This window comes from Amblyomma americanum, chromosome 10, assembly GCF_052857255.1.
Source record: "Amblyomma americanum isolate KBUSLIRL-KWMA chromosome 10, ASM5285725v1, whole genome shotgun sequence".
Lineage (NCBI taxonomy): Eukaryota > Metazoa > Arthropoda > Arachnida > Ixodida > Ixodidae > Amblyomma > Amblyomma americanum.
This window is the reverse complement of record NC_135506.1, coordinates 3,041,957-3,059,178: the sequence shown is the minus strand read 5'-3', so window position 1 is coordinate 3,059,178 and position 17,222 is coordinate 3,041,957. Positions and strand designations below refer to the sequence as shown.

The following is a 17,222-nucleotide window of genomic DNA, read 5'->3' as shown; positions in this document are numbered from 1 at the left end:
TATTACAACAAGGCCATTTGCGCTAAAATACTAAAATCTTTTCTGACGAAAGAAATGTTCCTGCTGTGTTTTTCGACAGGGAAAGCTGGCATTGGTGCGCACGATGACCGCGAGCCATGCTTTAGACGCGAAAACGAAGCACTGGAATCATTTGTTCGGTTCAATGAATCAATAATGGGGACTCCACTCCATTGTAATTTGCAGGAAAAAAAAGCCAATTTATATTTGTAGTTTTACGTGGTTTGTGCAGGTAAAATTCTTGGCGCAACGCATATTATAGCAGCAGTACTACACAGGGGAGCGCGGCAATTCCCGGATTTCTTGGACGCGCCCAACGATATTGGAAAGAGTTAACATGCTTCAGTGGTTAATGTGCAGGAGAAGGCTTAACACGCCACCGGGCCTCAAACACCCATGCCTCTCTCCATGAGGGGAATTTAGCGAAGGAAACCCGACTAAGTGTTACCAAATAAATGTTCTTGTGCGCATTTTGCGCTTGGACGTTGAGTACCAACAACGGGCAAAATTCGCGTACGCCAAAATGCTGTGGCGTTCACCTTTGCCGTATACGCAGCGGCTGCATTGAACGAGATAACAGAGTTTTAGCACCTCCATACGGCAAACATGTCAAATACGGCAACGCGCTACTGCATAGGCCAAACGCCTGGGCTAAAACTCTCTACTGACAGACAGGCGAGCGCGAGGGCTTCTTGGTTTTGTATAAGCTGGCGGCCAGCGGCCGTTTTTTCTTCCCCCGTTGAAATCGGTTCCGCACGAAGCGCGCTCACCTCGGTGTCTTCCGCCGGGCGCGAAGACGGATTTGTTCGCTCTTTACGTTAAACCCCGAAAATCACTGCGGCTACCCGCACTGGAAGAATGCGAAAGCGTTGACGCCTACTCGACGCTGGTCGCCTTTCAGATTTGGCGCCATGGTTGTACTCTCGTTCACTTGATTGATTGCTTATCGGTCAACTCTGTTCGCACCCTTGTTTCATCCCGGCAACCATTTCATGTTTTGAACTTCTCTGCCACGCTTCGTTCCTGCCCACTCACTATATACCCGACCAGCCTATTTACCCGTCCATTACCTTTTGCTTCTCAGTAATTACCTAATTGCCTCTAATTTATCGTTTTTTTTCCTATTTCCTGATTACGTATCGATCACTTATCACTGGACACCTGAGTGCCCATTTCGAGTTTTCAAACTTGGCGCCACGCTTTGGCTTCGTCCACACTTCCGCTTTTAAAAATTTGGCGCACGCTGTAGCTCCGCCAACTTCCGGAGTTTTCAAATTTCAGGGCACTTTTGCTCTGGCCTCGCCCACTCTATGGACATTTTCGACTCTAACTATTCATTCGATTTCGCAACATTTTTTTTTTTTCCGGGCAGCATCCTCCCATTATCCTCTTCCGATTACAACCATTCGTTTGACGCTACCTCTTGTGAGTTGCCTACAACTGCTGCCGACACATTTTAAGGCGGAAGCCTTTAATGGCTCATACTCCATGTCGAGATCCTGTCCGTCCGTTAGATCGCCAACCGGAAGTCACGACAACGGAAGTGTCGTCATACCATCCGTCCGTCCGTTACGCTCTTCAACTCGATAAGAAAAAAATCTTTGTGCACGACTGGATTCGAACCACCATCCCTCCGTTCCGCAGCCCAACGTGCTAACGACTACGCTACTTCCTGCCAACACACTCCTTGTCTAGGACGCTGGAGAGTTGGCGGAAAGGCGTCGAATCAGATGGATGCCTCCCAAACGCCCCCTCCAGTGTCTACAGCACTGAAGTATCACAAACAATTGTGTACTTAATCAACATCTCAACCACACATTAGGGCAGCAACACCGCACTAAAGGCTTTCGTCTCACCGCACTTTAGGTCAGCAAAGTGCCCCTTTGAATTTTTTGCGGACACGATCACCCCGCCGACATAGCCTAGTAAAGGTTTCGCTTTAAAAACTAGACCAATCTTTACGCTGGATGCCGGAGAGTGAGTGTACCGTGTCAGCCATTTGCTCTTGCCCAACATCGACAAACGCACGTGAGCTGCTGTGTCCATATTTCTGTGCAGGATGGTGGCGGACTTCTTGCTGGAGTGCACCGACAGCTCCGAGGCATCCGCGTCCGCGGACAAAATCATAGACTTCTTCGACCTGGTGGCCGTGCCGTGGCCGTTTCTTCGCTCGAGCACAGTGGAGCTGCACCCCTTGGAGACTGTGCTGGCACTGAGCCTCAAATGGGGCATCGACACCTGGTTTCGAGCCTACCTCCACTCAGCCGACAACAAGGGCGCGCCCGCCTTGCTGATTGAGGCACGTAGGCCAACGGAGACTGACGCGCATTTGGAAAGCAAATCAGAGCGCATCTTAGCAGAAACTGCTGTGCCTCTAATACACGCACTATTCGGTGTGGAAAAGCTGGCAGCAATATGTGGCACGTGAATAGTGAAGTCATTGCTGAGAAATTGCGAAATTAGACGGTTACACTGAATGCCATTTGGGCTGGCTTCTACCGGATTGCCTGTTAAGTGCACAGAAGCGGATGATGCGAGAACGATGATGCAGAGACTGGCCACAGTATGTATTATCGTTCTTTCTGCCATCTCGTGTGCGCTGACTAAATCACTTCAGAAGGCACCCTACTTTCCTAAACGCTATCGCGTACATCTCTGCGACCATGAGATTTCTTCGAATGCTTAAATATATCAACAGAGTCGGTATAGCTACACAACATAGTCAAACGCGCAGCAGCAACCTTTACTGGAGCAAGTTGCGACGTGGGCCTTAGAGCTGCGACACACTTAGTCGTAAGTCAATCGGATTGGCGTTGTCTAATGAGCAATGTTTGCTCCCTCTTTTCTTGGTGTGTAAATATCGCAGCGAAGCAAAGTAGCTGTGAGCCAGCCGTCAACCATTCAAGCATATTTTTCGTGTACCGCCGTCTTTGTTCCCTGTGCAGCGATGCAGTCGTCTTCTGCGCCTGTTAGCGATAGGGGTACACCTGCTCTGCACTTCGGAGCCTTGCTGCTTTGTTCGAAACACTCATGCGCACGAAGCTGAATATGCGCGCGCGAGCAGAAGGAAACATGCGAGGAGCGCAAGATACCGGCACACTGTTTTTGCGCCCGTCTGGGCGGGAATAGAAACTTAATATATGCTCTATTCATAGCATTGTTAATTGTAGTGGAGACCTTAGTGTACTCCCCCTTAATGCCTGCCATTACGATACCAGCCAAGCTAAGGTTTTTGGCTTATGGGGTTCAACGTCAAAAGCTACATAGCCTAGGAGGGACACGGTAGTGCCATGCTCCTGACTAACTTAGACAGGTTCTTTGCGGGGCTCTGGCCTTGCACTGTACGCGGTAGCTTACGTTTCGCTTCCATCGAAACGCGGCCTCCGCGTCCGGGGTCCGATAAGGGTCCTTGGGCTTAGCAGCTGGGTGCTCGAACCACTGAACCACCACGGTGTGGCAAACCGAACGAATGGCGTGGCTACTCTTCCTGCATCGCTCTTCTCGGAAAAACAAAACAACACTAACCTGCACAATGCACGATGGCTGCTATTACAATAAGGCTGAAGCTAGACAGCTCTGTTGCATTATTTTTAAAGCGACACTGAGGGCGACTCTCTCCAATTATTGTTTTCAATAAAAATCAATTTTGCTCTTCCTTCTAGCTCTGTTTACGTTTGTACAGCAGCAAAAGACATTTGTCGCCGAGAAAATCGAATTTAAAAACCTTATCGCCACTTGACAATCTCGTGACGTCCTCTCTGGTAATGACTGGGTGCTACGCCGTTTCGAAGTGGAAGCTGGTGTAGCGTAGCCTCTCCAATCCACGGCATAAGTCAATATCGACGGATCCATTTTACTTGGGAAGTCTGCTGGTGGTGTACACTTGTTTAGGCTCCTGTTTTCGGTGAGAGTGGTCCCCTGTCGATGCAGGCTAGCTTCTATCAGTTCCCAGTGTCCGTTTGTGATGAGAATGGTCCGAAGTAAAACGGAGATGCAAGTACAGAAATTAAACCAAAGCTACAACAATCGTTATCAACGCAAAAGGAAAGCTACATAACATCAGTACAGAGCAGAGATAATCGAACAAGTTGACATTGGTTGCAGAAGCGGGTCTCCTCCGTGCGTCTTCTTACGCAAGTGTCCTGCTAAATCAAAGCACTATCGGTTAAACTACTTAGGGGCCACCATGACAGCACCATGGTGAGCAAAAGGTTAGCATTGACCGTGCTCTGTGCGCAGGCCGCGGCCCAGGCTTCGACTTGGCTCGACTTTGTGCGGACCTTGGAAGAGGTAGGCAGCCGACAGAAATATTTCCAGCTGTTCCACGAGCGTTACAAGGCACCGCTGCCTGAAGCTCGGAGTATCGAGCGACGGCTTGCCATCGAAAGGGACGTTCTCTCCACCCTGGACGCCGTGCGATCGCCTGGGACATTAGAGCGGCCCGTGATTGCCCGCCTGGCCACGCTCGCCACTTACGTCCGCAACAGCACCGTGGACAACTGGCTCGCGCCGGTGACGAACGCGCCGGGCGGAAACGCTGTGGACGAGACGACCCTGGTGTCCGTGCAAGATCTGCGTCTCGTGAGGGCGGTCGACCAGCTGCTCTCCGAATACAGCGCGGACGATCTGATGCAGCACCTGTCCTGGTGGCTCCTGCACATCCTCATCGTCATCGGCTCGCCTCAGGATTACGTCCTCATCGCTGGAAGCAAAGAGGTGGGCTCCGAGAGTTTCGCACAACAACTGATATTCTTATCGCAGCCCGAAGACACCTTGCCTAATATCATTTGCCTAAAAGTGTTTTTTTTTTTTGCAGTTCGAAACTTTCTTTCCATGTGGTTTTAATATTATGTTGAACGAACGTGATTACTAGTTCAGCACCCTCTGCGAATAATCACACAAATGTCTATCATCTTCGGATTAATGCATGTATAACGTTCTTCACTTCGCTAAGGCTCTCTATTAACTGTGTGAAATAGCAAGATTTCTGCAATGATCACTATATAGTGAACAGCAATGTAGCGTGCAGTACGGAAGCACAAAATTTTTCCAACATGAATTTCAGCCTCGCGCATGTGTAACGCTCATAATTACGAATAAAGGAAGCCAACAGTCACAAAAACCAAAGTAAAACACACGTCACACTCGCGGTATTACAGGACGTGCTACGTCCACCGCTATGGACGAGGGTGGCGCTGGTGAACACTCTCAAGGTTAGTGCACTAGCAAAAATATAAATACCCACGAAAGCAGCAGATTGGACAGCCGTCGCCGTAGCTCAGTTGGTAAGAGCACCGGACGCCATATTCGGAGGTTGTGGGTTCGGATCCCACCGGCGGCATGGTTGTTTTTTCTGCTGCTTTATAAGTAATTTTCTTTAAGCGATAGATTAATCTTAGTATCATTATCCCACTGGTTAGCACCGCACATTTAAAAAAAAATTAAACATTCCCTATGCGCCTTGGTTTCGGTGACTGTTCGCTCCCTTCATAAGTTTGTCAAAACGAGTCCCTCATTTCCCTCATATATATATATATATATATATATATATATATATATATATATATATATATATATATATATATATATATATATATATATATATAGCCCCTCTATTGCCGCTACCGCTTCAAAACGTCATGGAGGGGCTTTAATCTGGTGGAGCGAGCGGCGACGGCAGCGGCGTCGACGGCGGCGCCATCTGTTGGAGCGCGGCTGCGGCGTTGCTAGGCAACGGCGGCTCAAGGTCGTTCGTCGGCCACTGCACACGGCTGAAGTGCGTGACGAGCCGAAACGGCTCGCTGGCTGGCGTAGTAAAGCTTTCGCTTTAAAAAACAACCACATGCCGCCAGGGGGATCCGAACTCACGACCTCCGCATATCGCGTTCGATGGTCTACGAACTGAGCAGTGGCGGCGACGTTCCAATACTCAACTTTCGGTGTTTTTATTTATGTGCATGCTAGCTAACCTTAAGAATATCGGCGCGCACACATTCCGTATTACCGCGATTGTGAGACGTGATCGAGCAGTGCGTGCGGCGACTGTACGAAAGCCCTCTTACGCTGCCTATGGCATCAAGACTGACAGAACCATGTCCTCCTTAAGCTGTCGAGCAGGCAGAGGTATTAAAAAAGCCAGCCGATGAAGGGGGTGGTGTAAAAACCGAATAATGCATAGGTCCGCGAAACCAGCGTATTTGTTTCCGCAAGAGTTTTAGGCTACCTGAAAACGTTGCTTAACGCCTTGCGATGTTTACGAAACAAGGTTTGCAGCAGCGGAGGTGGTCTTCTCTCCCAGGTCGCAGCGAAGGAGGTGAAGGTGGAGTGCTACAGGATGATGGCGGCGAGGTTTGGGTTGCTGCTGGCCTCCGAGAGCGCCGTCTATTTCTTCACGCGCGACTCGCGGCGCGGCGTCGAGGTGTTCCTGAGGGGGCTGCTCGACTTCCTCGGGGGCGCCGCTGCAAAGACAACTCAGCTCAGCGACAAGGCCAAAGTGGCGATCGCCAAAAGAATACAGCACCTCGATGTACGGGCGCCACGGAGAAGTATCACTTCTCCCTCTCAAACATGATCGTAACAATGCATTAAGAGACATCTTACTGCCAAATCGTTTCGTCACTTCCATTTCTTGTTGCAAGACGTTTTAAGCCGTGTTTCTGAGAAAAAGGGTAAAGTGCTGAAATCGCAGGCCAGATGTAGTAAAACATGAAAATTTAGTCGATGACTATAAAAGAACGAGACAATAAAATGATAAAAAGGAATGATAAGTGCTCAGCTGCTCTTGAAAAGAGGCCGCAGGGAGCACGTGGAGAGAGACAGCGCCAAGAATGTTCACACAGCCAGTGCGCGACTGCTTTTGTAGCATCCGTGGAAAATAGTTCGATCGAACTGATGAAGGGTGGTAATTTGGGCCTGTTGGTTCATCACAGAAAAGGAAAATATGCAGCGCAAAAAACGCATGGACGGCAGAAGAAAGAAACAGCGCTGAAACGCAGCGTTGTGTTTGTCTTTCTTCTGTCGTCCATGTGTTTTTTGCGCTGCATATTTTCCATTTCAGTTTGATCGTACAACGCTCTGCATTCCCTTGTCGTTGCCCCTGAAATGTGCCGTTCTTGCATATGCACCTGGAATAGGCGAAGCCGTGGCCCTCATTGAAAGTATACATATCGCCCTTGTTCAGACAAGCAAACTGTGACATGCGCTCGAGAACGTAAAAGGCGTTGTCCCAAAGCAAAATACCTTGGTGCCGTTTACGGCATCACATGTTGCGGCTGTGACTACGCCTACTTTGAAGGGACCGGTAACTCGGAGAGGCGTCTAAAAGAGCAAATAATGATGTTTGAAACAAAGAAGTGGACCCTATCGCTGAACGCTCTGTATCCGTGCATGAACACTCCTATTACGGCTTCTGTCATTTCATTGTGAACAAAGCTCCTGGCGTTAAGGGTCCCGCTGAGCGGAAAACCCTGCGTCGTCAGCGTTGGCGGCGTTGGCTCACCTGCAATCAAGGTCACATGACCTTGTGACGTCATCATAACCTGCCCACCATGGCAGGCAACCTGCTCGCCGGATTGTGAGCAGACTGCCCACCGTGGCAGTTGGCAACGTTGCCCCCTGGTTGTGAGCTACCTACCCCCTTGACACGTGGTAAAGAAATGCATTAAAATAAATTCAATGCAACTGCCACCTGCCCACCGTGGCACTGCGAAGTGAACCTTAGTGGAGCCCAGGAAGAGACGCGTTCTCACAAGCCGCACTGGCGGCTGTGTCTAAAGCAAGTACCTGCCGGGGCAGTGGCGCATCGCCTAACTGCTGCACCACTGCGCCATGAGTGGTACGAGGACTCCCCGCCGTCTATGAATGTAGAGGAATTACTAATCTTCCATAAATGTGCATGTAGGCAGAACTTAGGAGACAGAGAAGGAGTACTTGCCCGGAAAGGATGTCTAGTGCTATCTCAATGTGCTCCTAACCAATTTTTTTTCTCACTTGCTGTTTACTCTTGCGCTCGTTTTGAATATTTATGATAACCTCTGATGTATTGACATTGTTTAAATAAAGACCCTTCAACCAATGCATGTCCTGAAATCTGGGGCTTCTTTTAAAAGATTGTTTAAAAGCATAGAATAGCATACCTTTCTGATTCTGCTTCACCGCAGCGGAGGCCTAGTCGATTGAGCATCCGCCTCGCGTGAGGGAGGCGCGGCGTTCGATCCCCAGTGCCGCCGGTCCCCACCGGTGGTAAAATGGGTACAAGCTTTCTCCTGGTCTGGTGCTGGGCTCATTCGGGGTGGAATGCTTGGGAAATGGGTCCTTGACCCCACTGTGAGTAGAAGAAAATACCTTGTGCCATGGCGCTCCTTGGCCACAGATGCTCTTGCGCCATAAAAATTCACCATCATCGATTCTGCTTCAGAACTGTCCAAAACCTAAGTGTTCTTGTTGAACGTTTTTTTTTTTCGCTGTCGGTAAGTCCCCCAAGAGACTTAACCCCTTCCCGTTTTGCGCCAAAGGTCACTGTATGGCCGCTGAGAGTGGACGGCTCCAACGAGACGCTGTGGCAGTTGTACGAGCATTTCTGCGAGTCGTGCAGCCTGACTGGCAACGTCAGCGGCGTCCTGCCGTCGGGGTCGGCGACCAACGACAGCAGCCGGCGGGCGATGCTCTTGGACAACTGGCTGCAAGCCAACGTGCAGTTCTGGAGCCTGACCGCCCAAGAGCGCGAGCTGATGCAGACGCTGTGGCACGGGGACGCGCTCGACGCGTTTCGGTACGAGCCACTGACAAACCGGCTGCGGGTGTCGCACGCTGCTCTGCGCCACCCGTTCTACCACCCGCCCAGCGACGAGGTCCTCCCGGCAAACTTCGGAGGACTCGGGGCCGTCTTCCTGACGCACGCGTTGCAGATGTTCGTGGCGCCGGTGAGTGTCTGCAGCAACTAGTGGGAATGTAGAGTGCTTACGCAGCACAAACTGCCCTTTTGGCCCAGAGGCAGACAGGATATTGCCCTCCTTCCGAGATGCTGGCCAGCTGACAGGCATTCCTCCCGCGTTTGTTGAAGGTTCTGTTCAGGCGAATTCCATCATCCCTGCTATTTGCCTCTCATGGTGAGTGTTCAGTTGTAGAGAGAGCTTGAGTGTCTTGTCGAGTCATCAAGCATGTCGGTAGCGCGCCTCTTCTGATGCTTCAGGGCTGAAAGAAGTACTGCACTGTGTATTCTTAAACCACTTCCGTTCTGTTGAACGAAGTGGTAAACGGTGCTAGTACAATGCTTAATCGTTGCCGTACGGGGCTCCTCGCAGAACCATTACGTGCACCTGCAGCTGAATTCAAACAAAAATAAGTTCGCGCACAAAACTAGTGCATTTGGCACAACGCCACCGCACTAACCGAAAGAATCACTAGGAGCATCGAATGTCTGGAGTTTCGGACAAACCCAGCAGTGCATGAATGATGAATGGGCACTTAGTCGTGCACCTAGCCACATCAAAATGACCAGGAAAACACGCATTCCTGGCCCGGATCGAGCAACGAGACAAATTCTCCACCACTACGAAAATAAAGTTCTTTGTTATCGAGTGGTAAAAATCGCTTCAAGTTCTTGTTGCCAAAAGCGTTCTTGACTCAGTTTTTCTCGCAAAGGTTATCGGAGCCCTTCCGAACACTCCCAAGCAGAATCTGAAATCTCTCGCTACGTGTCTTTGTAAGTTTGCGGTGTTGTTATGCTAGTGAAAACAAGCCTTAGGACAGAACTAACGCAAATGGGGTAGTTTGTGATTGCTTATTTATTTGTAATGCCCTCAGGGCTGGGGTCGGGCAATGCAAAAATGATTAATTAGGAGCACAAGCGTGACCTGTTTGAGCTTTTTTGAACAAGCTAATATCTACCGCCTCGGCAAGGTAGTTCCAATCGTTAATTGAACGCGGGAGGAATGCATTGTGAGAGGAATTTGTGTGGCATGCAAAAGATGCAGTTTTACGACGATGGTCTACGCGACGTAATGCATAAGAGGGTCGCTGAAGCAAATGATCGTGAGGTGTATTGTGGTAGTACATTTTATGTAGCAGACATGCTACTGATCCGGACTTCCCGGGTTCGAATCCGACCGGGGCGGCTGCGTTTTTATGGAGGCAAAACGCTAAGGCGCCCGTGTGCTGCGCGATGTCAGTGCACGTTAAAGATCCCCAGGTGGTCGAAATTTTTCCGGGGCCCTCCACTACGGCACCCCTTCTTCCTTTCTTTTTTCACTCCCTCCTTTACCCCTTCCCTTACGGAGCGGTTCAGGTGTCCGCGGATATATGAGAGAGATACTGCGCGATTTCCTTTCCCCGTAAAACCAATTATTATTCATTATTATTATTATGGTCGAAGTATCTGATGTCTTTGTGACAGTGGTGGCAGGTGTAACGTGTTTTTGATGTTAGTTGTGCTGGTAGTACGATGATGATTACTGGGTATGTAACGAGCAGATAGGTTCAGAACAGCTTCGATTGTTGGATAGTTCACCGGACTAACTAAAGTCCGAAACGCGCAAGGACGGAGTGGAGATGGTGCTAGAAAAACTAGCCACCCTGTACACGCAATGCCTTATAACCTCGACTGTACCAGAAACTTGGAACACAAACATTATCTTAGTTCATAACAGAGGAGATGCCAAGGACTTGAAAAATTACAGACCGATCAGCTTACTGTCAGTGTCCTACAAGATATTTACTAAGGTAATCGCTAATAGAGTCGGGGTAACCTTACACTTTATTCGACTTAATGATCAGGCAGGCTTTTGTAGATATTCCACAACAGACCATATTCACACTGTCAATCAGGTGATAGAGAAATGCGCAGAATATAACCAACCTTTATATATAGCCTTAATTGATTACGAGAAAGCAGTTGACTCAGTGGAAACCTCCGCAGTCATACAGGCATTGCGGAAACAGGGTATAGAAGAGCCTTATGGAAAAATACTGGAAGATATCAGTAGAAACTGCACAGCTACCATAGTCCTCCATAAATTCAGCAATAAAATTCCAAAGAGGAAGGGCGTCAGGCAAGGCGGCACGATCTCGCCAGTGCTGTTCACTGCCTGCTTACAGGAGGCGTTCCGAGGCCTGAATTGGGAACAGTTGGGGATAAGAGTTAATGGGGATTACCTAAGTAATTTGCAATTCGCTGATGACATTGCCTTGCTAAGCACTCAGGAGATGAGCTTCAAAGCATGATAAATGATTTGGACAGACAGAGCAGAACGGTAAATCTTAAAATTAACATGCAGAAAACCAACAGTCTAGCAATGAAACCGCAGTTCACAATTGGCAGCGAGATGCTGCAAGTGTTAAAGGAATGCGTATACTTGGGGCAGGTAGTGACAGCTGATGCGGATCATGAGAGGGAAATAACTAGATGGATAAGAATGGGGTGGAGCGCATATGTCAGGTTCTCTCGGATCATGAATGGCAGTTTACCAATATCCCTCAAGAGAAAACTGTACTACAGCTTAATCTTACCGGTACTCACCTATGGGGCAGAAACGTGGAGGCTAACGAAAAGGGTTCAGCTTGAGGACAACGCAGCGAGCCATGGAAAGAAAAATGATAGGTGTAACATTAAGAAACGAGAAGCGGGCAGGGTGGGTGAGGGAACAAACGCGGTTTAATGACATCCTAGTCGAAATCAACAGGAAGAAATGGGCTTGGGCGGGCCATGTAATGCGAAGGCAAGACAACCGCTGGTCCTTAAGGGTAACGGAGTAGATTCCAATGGAAGGTAAGCGTAGCAACCGGCGGCAGAAAGTTAGGTGGACGGATGAGAATAAGAAGTTTGCGGGGATATGGTGGCCGCAGCTATGGCAGAGGCTTATGTCCTGCAGCGGGTGTAGTCAGGCTGACCATGATTATGATGTCTTTCGCCGACCAAAATAAGAGCCAGGATGGGATTTCGCAGGAAACAGTAGTAATAGAGTTGGGCTAGTTGTTGCTTGTTGTACAGAGGAGATGAATTTGCGCTGGCGAATTCTCTCAACTGGAGCCCAATATCTCAATTTTTGGCTCGTTTTCACCTGCTGCAGCTTGAAAGATATAGCAGTTTCTAAAGAGTGAGCAAATTTTGCCTCCTAAATTCTCCTCGAAGTCCCCAAAGAATCCATTTTCCTCAAAGCTGACTCCTCAAGTTTCCTGTAAAAGGGGAGGTTTCTCAAATGTAACGTCCCTCTAGATTGCCTGCACTAGCTCTGCGTCCTCTGAAAACCCCTTTTACCTCTCCTTCGCGTTGGTCCCCATGTCGAAGCGAGCCTGCGGAATCAGCATCGTGTGGAAAAATTTTATTTTTGGGAAAGGAAATGGCACAGTACCTGAGTATCTGTCTCCAATGTGGTTATCTCACATGTGGTGTCTCACATGTTGTGTCTCACATGTGGTTGTGGTTTAGCTCTGGTTAAATCATGGAGCGACGCGATAGCTACATCTGGCCGAGTGGAACTCGCTCAATCGAATTGCAGTCAGTCTTTCGCCGCTCCATTTCGCTGGGCGTTCCTTCTTCATCTTCGTCCCACTTGACACGGCGCATGCGCACAGCTGTTGCAGCTGTTGCGTGCCGCGCTGCCGGTAGCAGCATCTGCTCCGCACCACGTGACCAGCCCACGTGACCAGCCCACGTGACCAGCCCACGTGACCAATGGCGCCGCCACGGAGCTCAAGGGGTGCCACGCTTGAAGGGTCGAAGAGGTGGCGTAGTGCAACTATCGCTACAATATCGCCGGACACCCGAACCGCGCCGTAAGGGAAGGGATAAAAGAGGGAGTGAAAGAAGAAAGGAAGAAAGAGGTGCCGTAGAGGAGGGCTCCAGGATAATTTCGACCACCTGGGGATCTTTAACGTGCACTGACATCGCGCAGCACACGGGCGCATTTGCGTTTCGCCTCAATCGCTACGCGGCCGCCGCAGCCGGGTTCCAAACCCGGAGCACCGGATCAGTAGCCGAGCGCTCTAACCACTGAACCACCACGTGTGGTCCCAGAATGCGTTTTTAGTCCTTGTCTGGACACATGTACGCAGGTTGCGGATATCGGGCCAGATGTTCCACTCTCGACCTGGCCGGAACTCGGCCGCCTTGCGGAGTTGACAGAGAGCGCCAACTGCAGCGCCGAATTTCTGCCCAACCTGCGGGACATAGTCGCCTTGGCGCTTGCGTGGCGTGCCCTGCAGACCACGGGAGACGTGGCCTCCATGGCGGCCACTCGTCTTGCCATCAGGGACGAGCAGCAGGTGCAGCACCTGTACAGCGCTGACCAGCTGTTCTTCCTCTCCTACTGCCGGAGCAGGTGCGGTGGTCCCTACTTTGGTAACAGCGACTCGCGTCATCTGCTGGCTGGCAGTGGCGAACACGGCGTACCTCGTGGGGGTATTCTAAACTTGAGATTTTCAAGGACGCTATAAAGTTTTGTAAGATTCTACGAGAAGAGTGCGATTACCATGGCCTATACTCTTCACCTTGGCTGCACAATGCGAACTATTGAATTCTTCCTGCACCCATTCCGACGGCCATAAAAAATCAAGTGGATCTACAAATAATTTGTACTTCCTGAGGTGATTTTGAGCGCAAAGGACCTCTTATCGCATGGTAACAGGCGAGAAAACTTGTCAATATCGACTCATCCTGCCTCTTGGAAGGGCCTCACACGAGCCGGGATGGTTCACAGTTTGGGTGATCCGCGTGTTAGGTAATAAATTAGGAAAAATTGGGGCTAGTAGGAGCAGGTTTTTAAAGTAAAGCCGCCTAACCGTGATGTTTAAAAGTTTCACCATTATATTTTAGTTAATCAGCTGTCTGGTTCAACCCGTATGAGCTAGAGACAACACAGTGGCGAAGGAAAGGTCCTTTAAAGAGAAAAAAAAAACTTGTCACTTGTATCCGTGACCCGACGGGCATGTGAGTACAGGAAGAGAGTGTTAAACAGATTGAGTTAAATGTCGCACGCGGTATCTCATTAGCCATAAATTTGCATCAAATCATCGGCTCAGAAATGAGTGGAGGAGAAGGAGAAAAACGTTACTTCAGGCCAGTACTAATTGCCGTGAAAAAGAGTGCTTGCTCTGCAAGGCTTGCTGTTCATCTGCCGGCTAGGCGACGGTAAAAGAAATAAGGAGAGGTAATGGCAGCGTCGCACAAGTACAAAATGGGTCCTGAATCTGCCGTTGTCTCAGACCGTTGGAACGGTGAGCTTTGTCACGCCATCCGAAGTTGCAGAGTATTTGTGCGGTGAGGCGCAAACTTTGCTCTGTATGTGTGCTTGTTCCGCGTTGAGCGACGGGTAGGGTTGGTGTAAGATTGTCTGGTTTTTCCGCCTTTTATGGCTGTGTTACACTATTTGCTCTTTGATTGTTGCACCGTCTTCCGGTGACAGTTTGAAGTGCTAGCCGGCGAACATTATATCCAAGGAGCGATGAATATATAGTCATTGTTTATTTCCCCCCGTCTGTTGAGGGCGCAGGTGCGCAAGAAGCCGGCGCATCGCAAGTCAGCGCGGCCCGGACTGCAACGCCGCTGTCCGCAGCATTAGCGACTTTGGTCGCACCTTCAACTGCACACCCGGATCTCCCATGGTTCCCCAGGATGCATGCCATGTTTCCAACTTCTTCTGACGCCCGCGCCGATCCTAACGAACGCTTTATTTCGCCTACCCGATTTCATGTCCTTGCACTTGAGAATTTCTTCCCGGCCTGTTATTTTCCCTCTGTTTATAATCTTGGCTCCATTATCCTGTCCTAAAATTCCTCTAAAAAAGTCTAGTTGCACTCATAAACGTGGCTAACATTCGTAGAGGTGTTTGTAGAGCTGACTGACGTCGCCTACCCGCTCACGCCTGTGATGCTACTCAACCGCTGACATCTGAGGCCATTGAGTTTTTGTGATTGGACTATTCGCGGTGGTCAAGCATGCGTTATTAGAGCTGCCTTACCTCGCCGGTATCATTTTTGGTGGTGGAGAGCCTTCGTATGTTGCGTGCTGTTCGAAGGATAATACGACGTGTATAGGTTGTGTTTCGCATTACGTTGCTGTGCGGACTGCCTCGAGGCCACCTTGATATGTTCAGCAGCCACAGTGGCTCAGTCGTGGGAAACTCGCTGACCTCCAGCGCTGAAGGTCAACAGGACTGCGAGGAGACCAATTTTCGCAGATTTGTTGGACTATTTTTAGGCATCGTTTCAGCGCAAGATCGTTGTGGCACAGCGTCTGTAGACTCCAGAAGATGCCCCTGGTTCGGGTATTCCTTTCCCACTGCTTGTATCGCAACGGAGATATTTCTTTACTTTTTTTTTGCGGGGACATTTTCCGCAAAAAATCGTGCCCCGCTTTCTGAATGTGCCTCGGCATTCACGTGCACAGGCGTCAATTCAAACGTCACAAATGCACCGTATTACAGCTGGCAGTTTTTTTTATCGTTTGAATTTGTGGAGCCGTGCAGATAAACAGTGATGAATGTCGTTTATTGTTTTCGTTTTTGTGCTTTGATGGTGCCGCCTAGCCGACTGCGCATCAGGGATGTAACTGGTTGGCAATAAAACATGGAAAACATTGTATCTTTCGAAGTGCTTGGCCTTTCATTCGTGGCCTTTTTGCGCTTTTAAATGCAGAAGGAAGCAAGCACAATAAAATGGGGCGCTAAGGCCTTAAAGAGCCATCTGCACAGATTAACCACAATTCAGAATGCGCAAATTTCCAGGTTTCGCTGCAATGAATTAAAGGCTTATTTCGTTACTTTTAAAGGGTGTAGAATCCGGTAAATCTAGTAATTTTTTTAAATGCCGAAATTGTGCCGTGTGGGCTATACAGAGTCTCGATTGTAACTAATTTCAGCATTGAATGCCGCGAACGTTTTGAATTTAATCCACGCTGGTGATCCCTACTCCGCAGGATCTGGGGTAGGGGGGAGCAGCCTCGGCCATTGCTCCTTCCCTTACAGAAATATTTTAGACAGTCTACAGACTGTCCACTTTTGTATGTAAAGTCTATAGGCTCTCTAGAACCCTAAAGAAGTCTATAGGCAATAGAAATCCTATAGACAACCTATAGATTTATGGCCATATACGTTTAGTAGACTTGTCTATAGTCAGTCTACAGACTATGAATAGACCCTGTTGGGAACCTCAAAGAAAGGAGTGCAACGTTGATAATCGCGGACGCATTTAATTTTCCCGGCTGACTTTCTTTAGAAGGACGCGCCTCCCATACCATATCATCCGGGAACTGATTAACTCGCGAATAGTCAACATTTTGCGTTGTGAATAACGGGAGGAGAAAGGGGGGGGGGGTGATATCAAGGATTTAAGTTTTGGCAGTAAACAAACAATTGAAACCAACTGAACCAGAGGCAGTGCAGCGCGCCTCTCCGGACTCTCCCTGGGACTTCTCGAATAGATTCCTTGGTCTTGAAGCGAGCCTTTATGCTCCTTAAAGATATGTTGGTTTGGTTTGGTTTATGGGGGTTTAACGTCCCAAAGCGACTCGGCTATGAAGGACGCCGTAGTGAAGGGTTCCGGAAATTTCGGCCACCTGGGGTTCTTTAACATGCACTGACATCGCGGCGATGCAACGATGGCGTAGAGGTAGAGCTTTCGCCTCGCGTGCAAGAGGACTGGGGCTCAAATCTTGATGGTGCGCAGTTCTCCAGCGCGGATTAGAGGATAGACGAGAACAAGGTGTGGGATTCCTCATTAATAGGAATATAGCTGGCAACGTAGAGGAGTTCTGTAGTATTAACGAAAGGGTGGCAGCTGTAGTAATTAGGCTGAATAGGAGGTACAAGCTGAAAGTGGTGCAGGCCTACGCACCCACATCCAGCCATGATGACCAGACCGTTGAAAGTTTCTATGAGGACGTAGAATCGGCAATGAATAAAGTAAAATCACTGTACACTGTACTGATGGGCGACTTCAGTGCGAGAGTGGGCAAGAAGCAGGCTGACGACCACGCGGTAGGTGCCAATGGGATAGGCTCTAGAAATATCAGGGGAGAGTTATTGGTCAAATTCGCGGATAGAAATAATTTACGGATCATTAATACCTTCTTCCGCAAACGAGGAAACAGGAAGTGGACCTGGAAGAGCCCCAATGATGAAACTAAAAATGAAATCGACTTCATACTATGCGCTCAACCTGGTATAATTCAGGATGTGGCCGTCCTCGGAAAGGTGCGTTGTAGCGACTAC

The 17,222-nt window shown here is 49.2% G+C and overlaps 1 long non-coding RNA gene and 1 other non-coding gene across 2 annotated transcripts; both read left to right on the top strand.

The window, feature by feature from the left end:
- Positions 1 to 5,285: 5,285 nt before the first annotated feature.
- On the top strand, positions 5,286 to 5,359 carry TRNAW-CCA (transfer RNA tryptophan (anticodon CCA)). The gene has a single exon. It is a non-coding gene; the product is annotated as a tRNA-Trp (tRNA).
- A 7,825-nt stretch (positions 5,360 to 13,184) lies between these two features.
- LOC144107474 (uncharacterized) lies at positions 13,185 to 15,465 on the top strand. Its single transcript, XR_013309282.1, has 2 exons — positions 13,185 to 13,334; positions 14,505 to 15,465. It is a non-coding gene; the product is annotated as an uncharacterized LOC144107474 (long non-coding RNA).
- Positions 15,466 to 17,222: the final 1,757 nt, after the last annotated feature.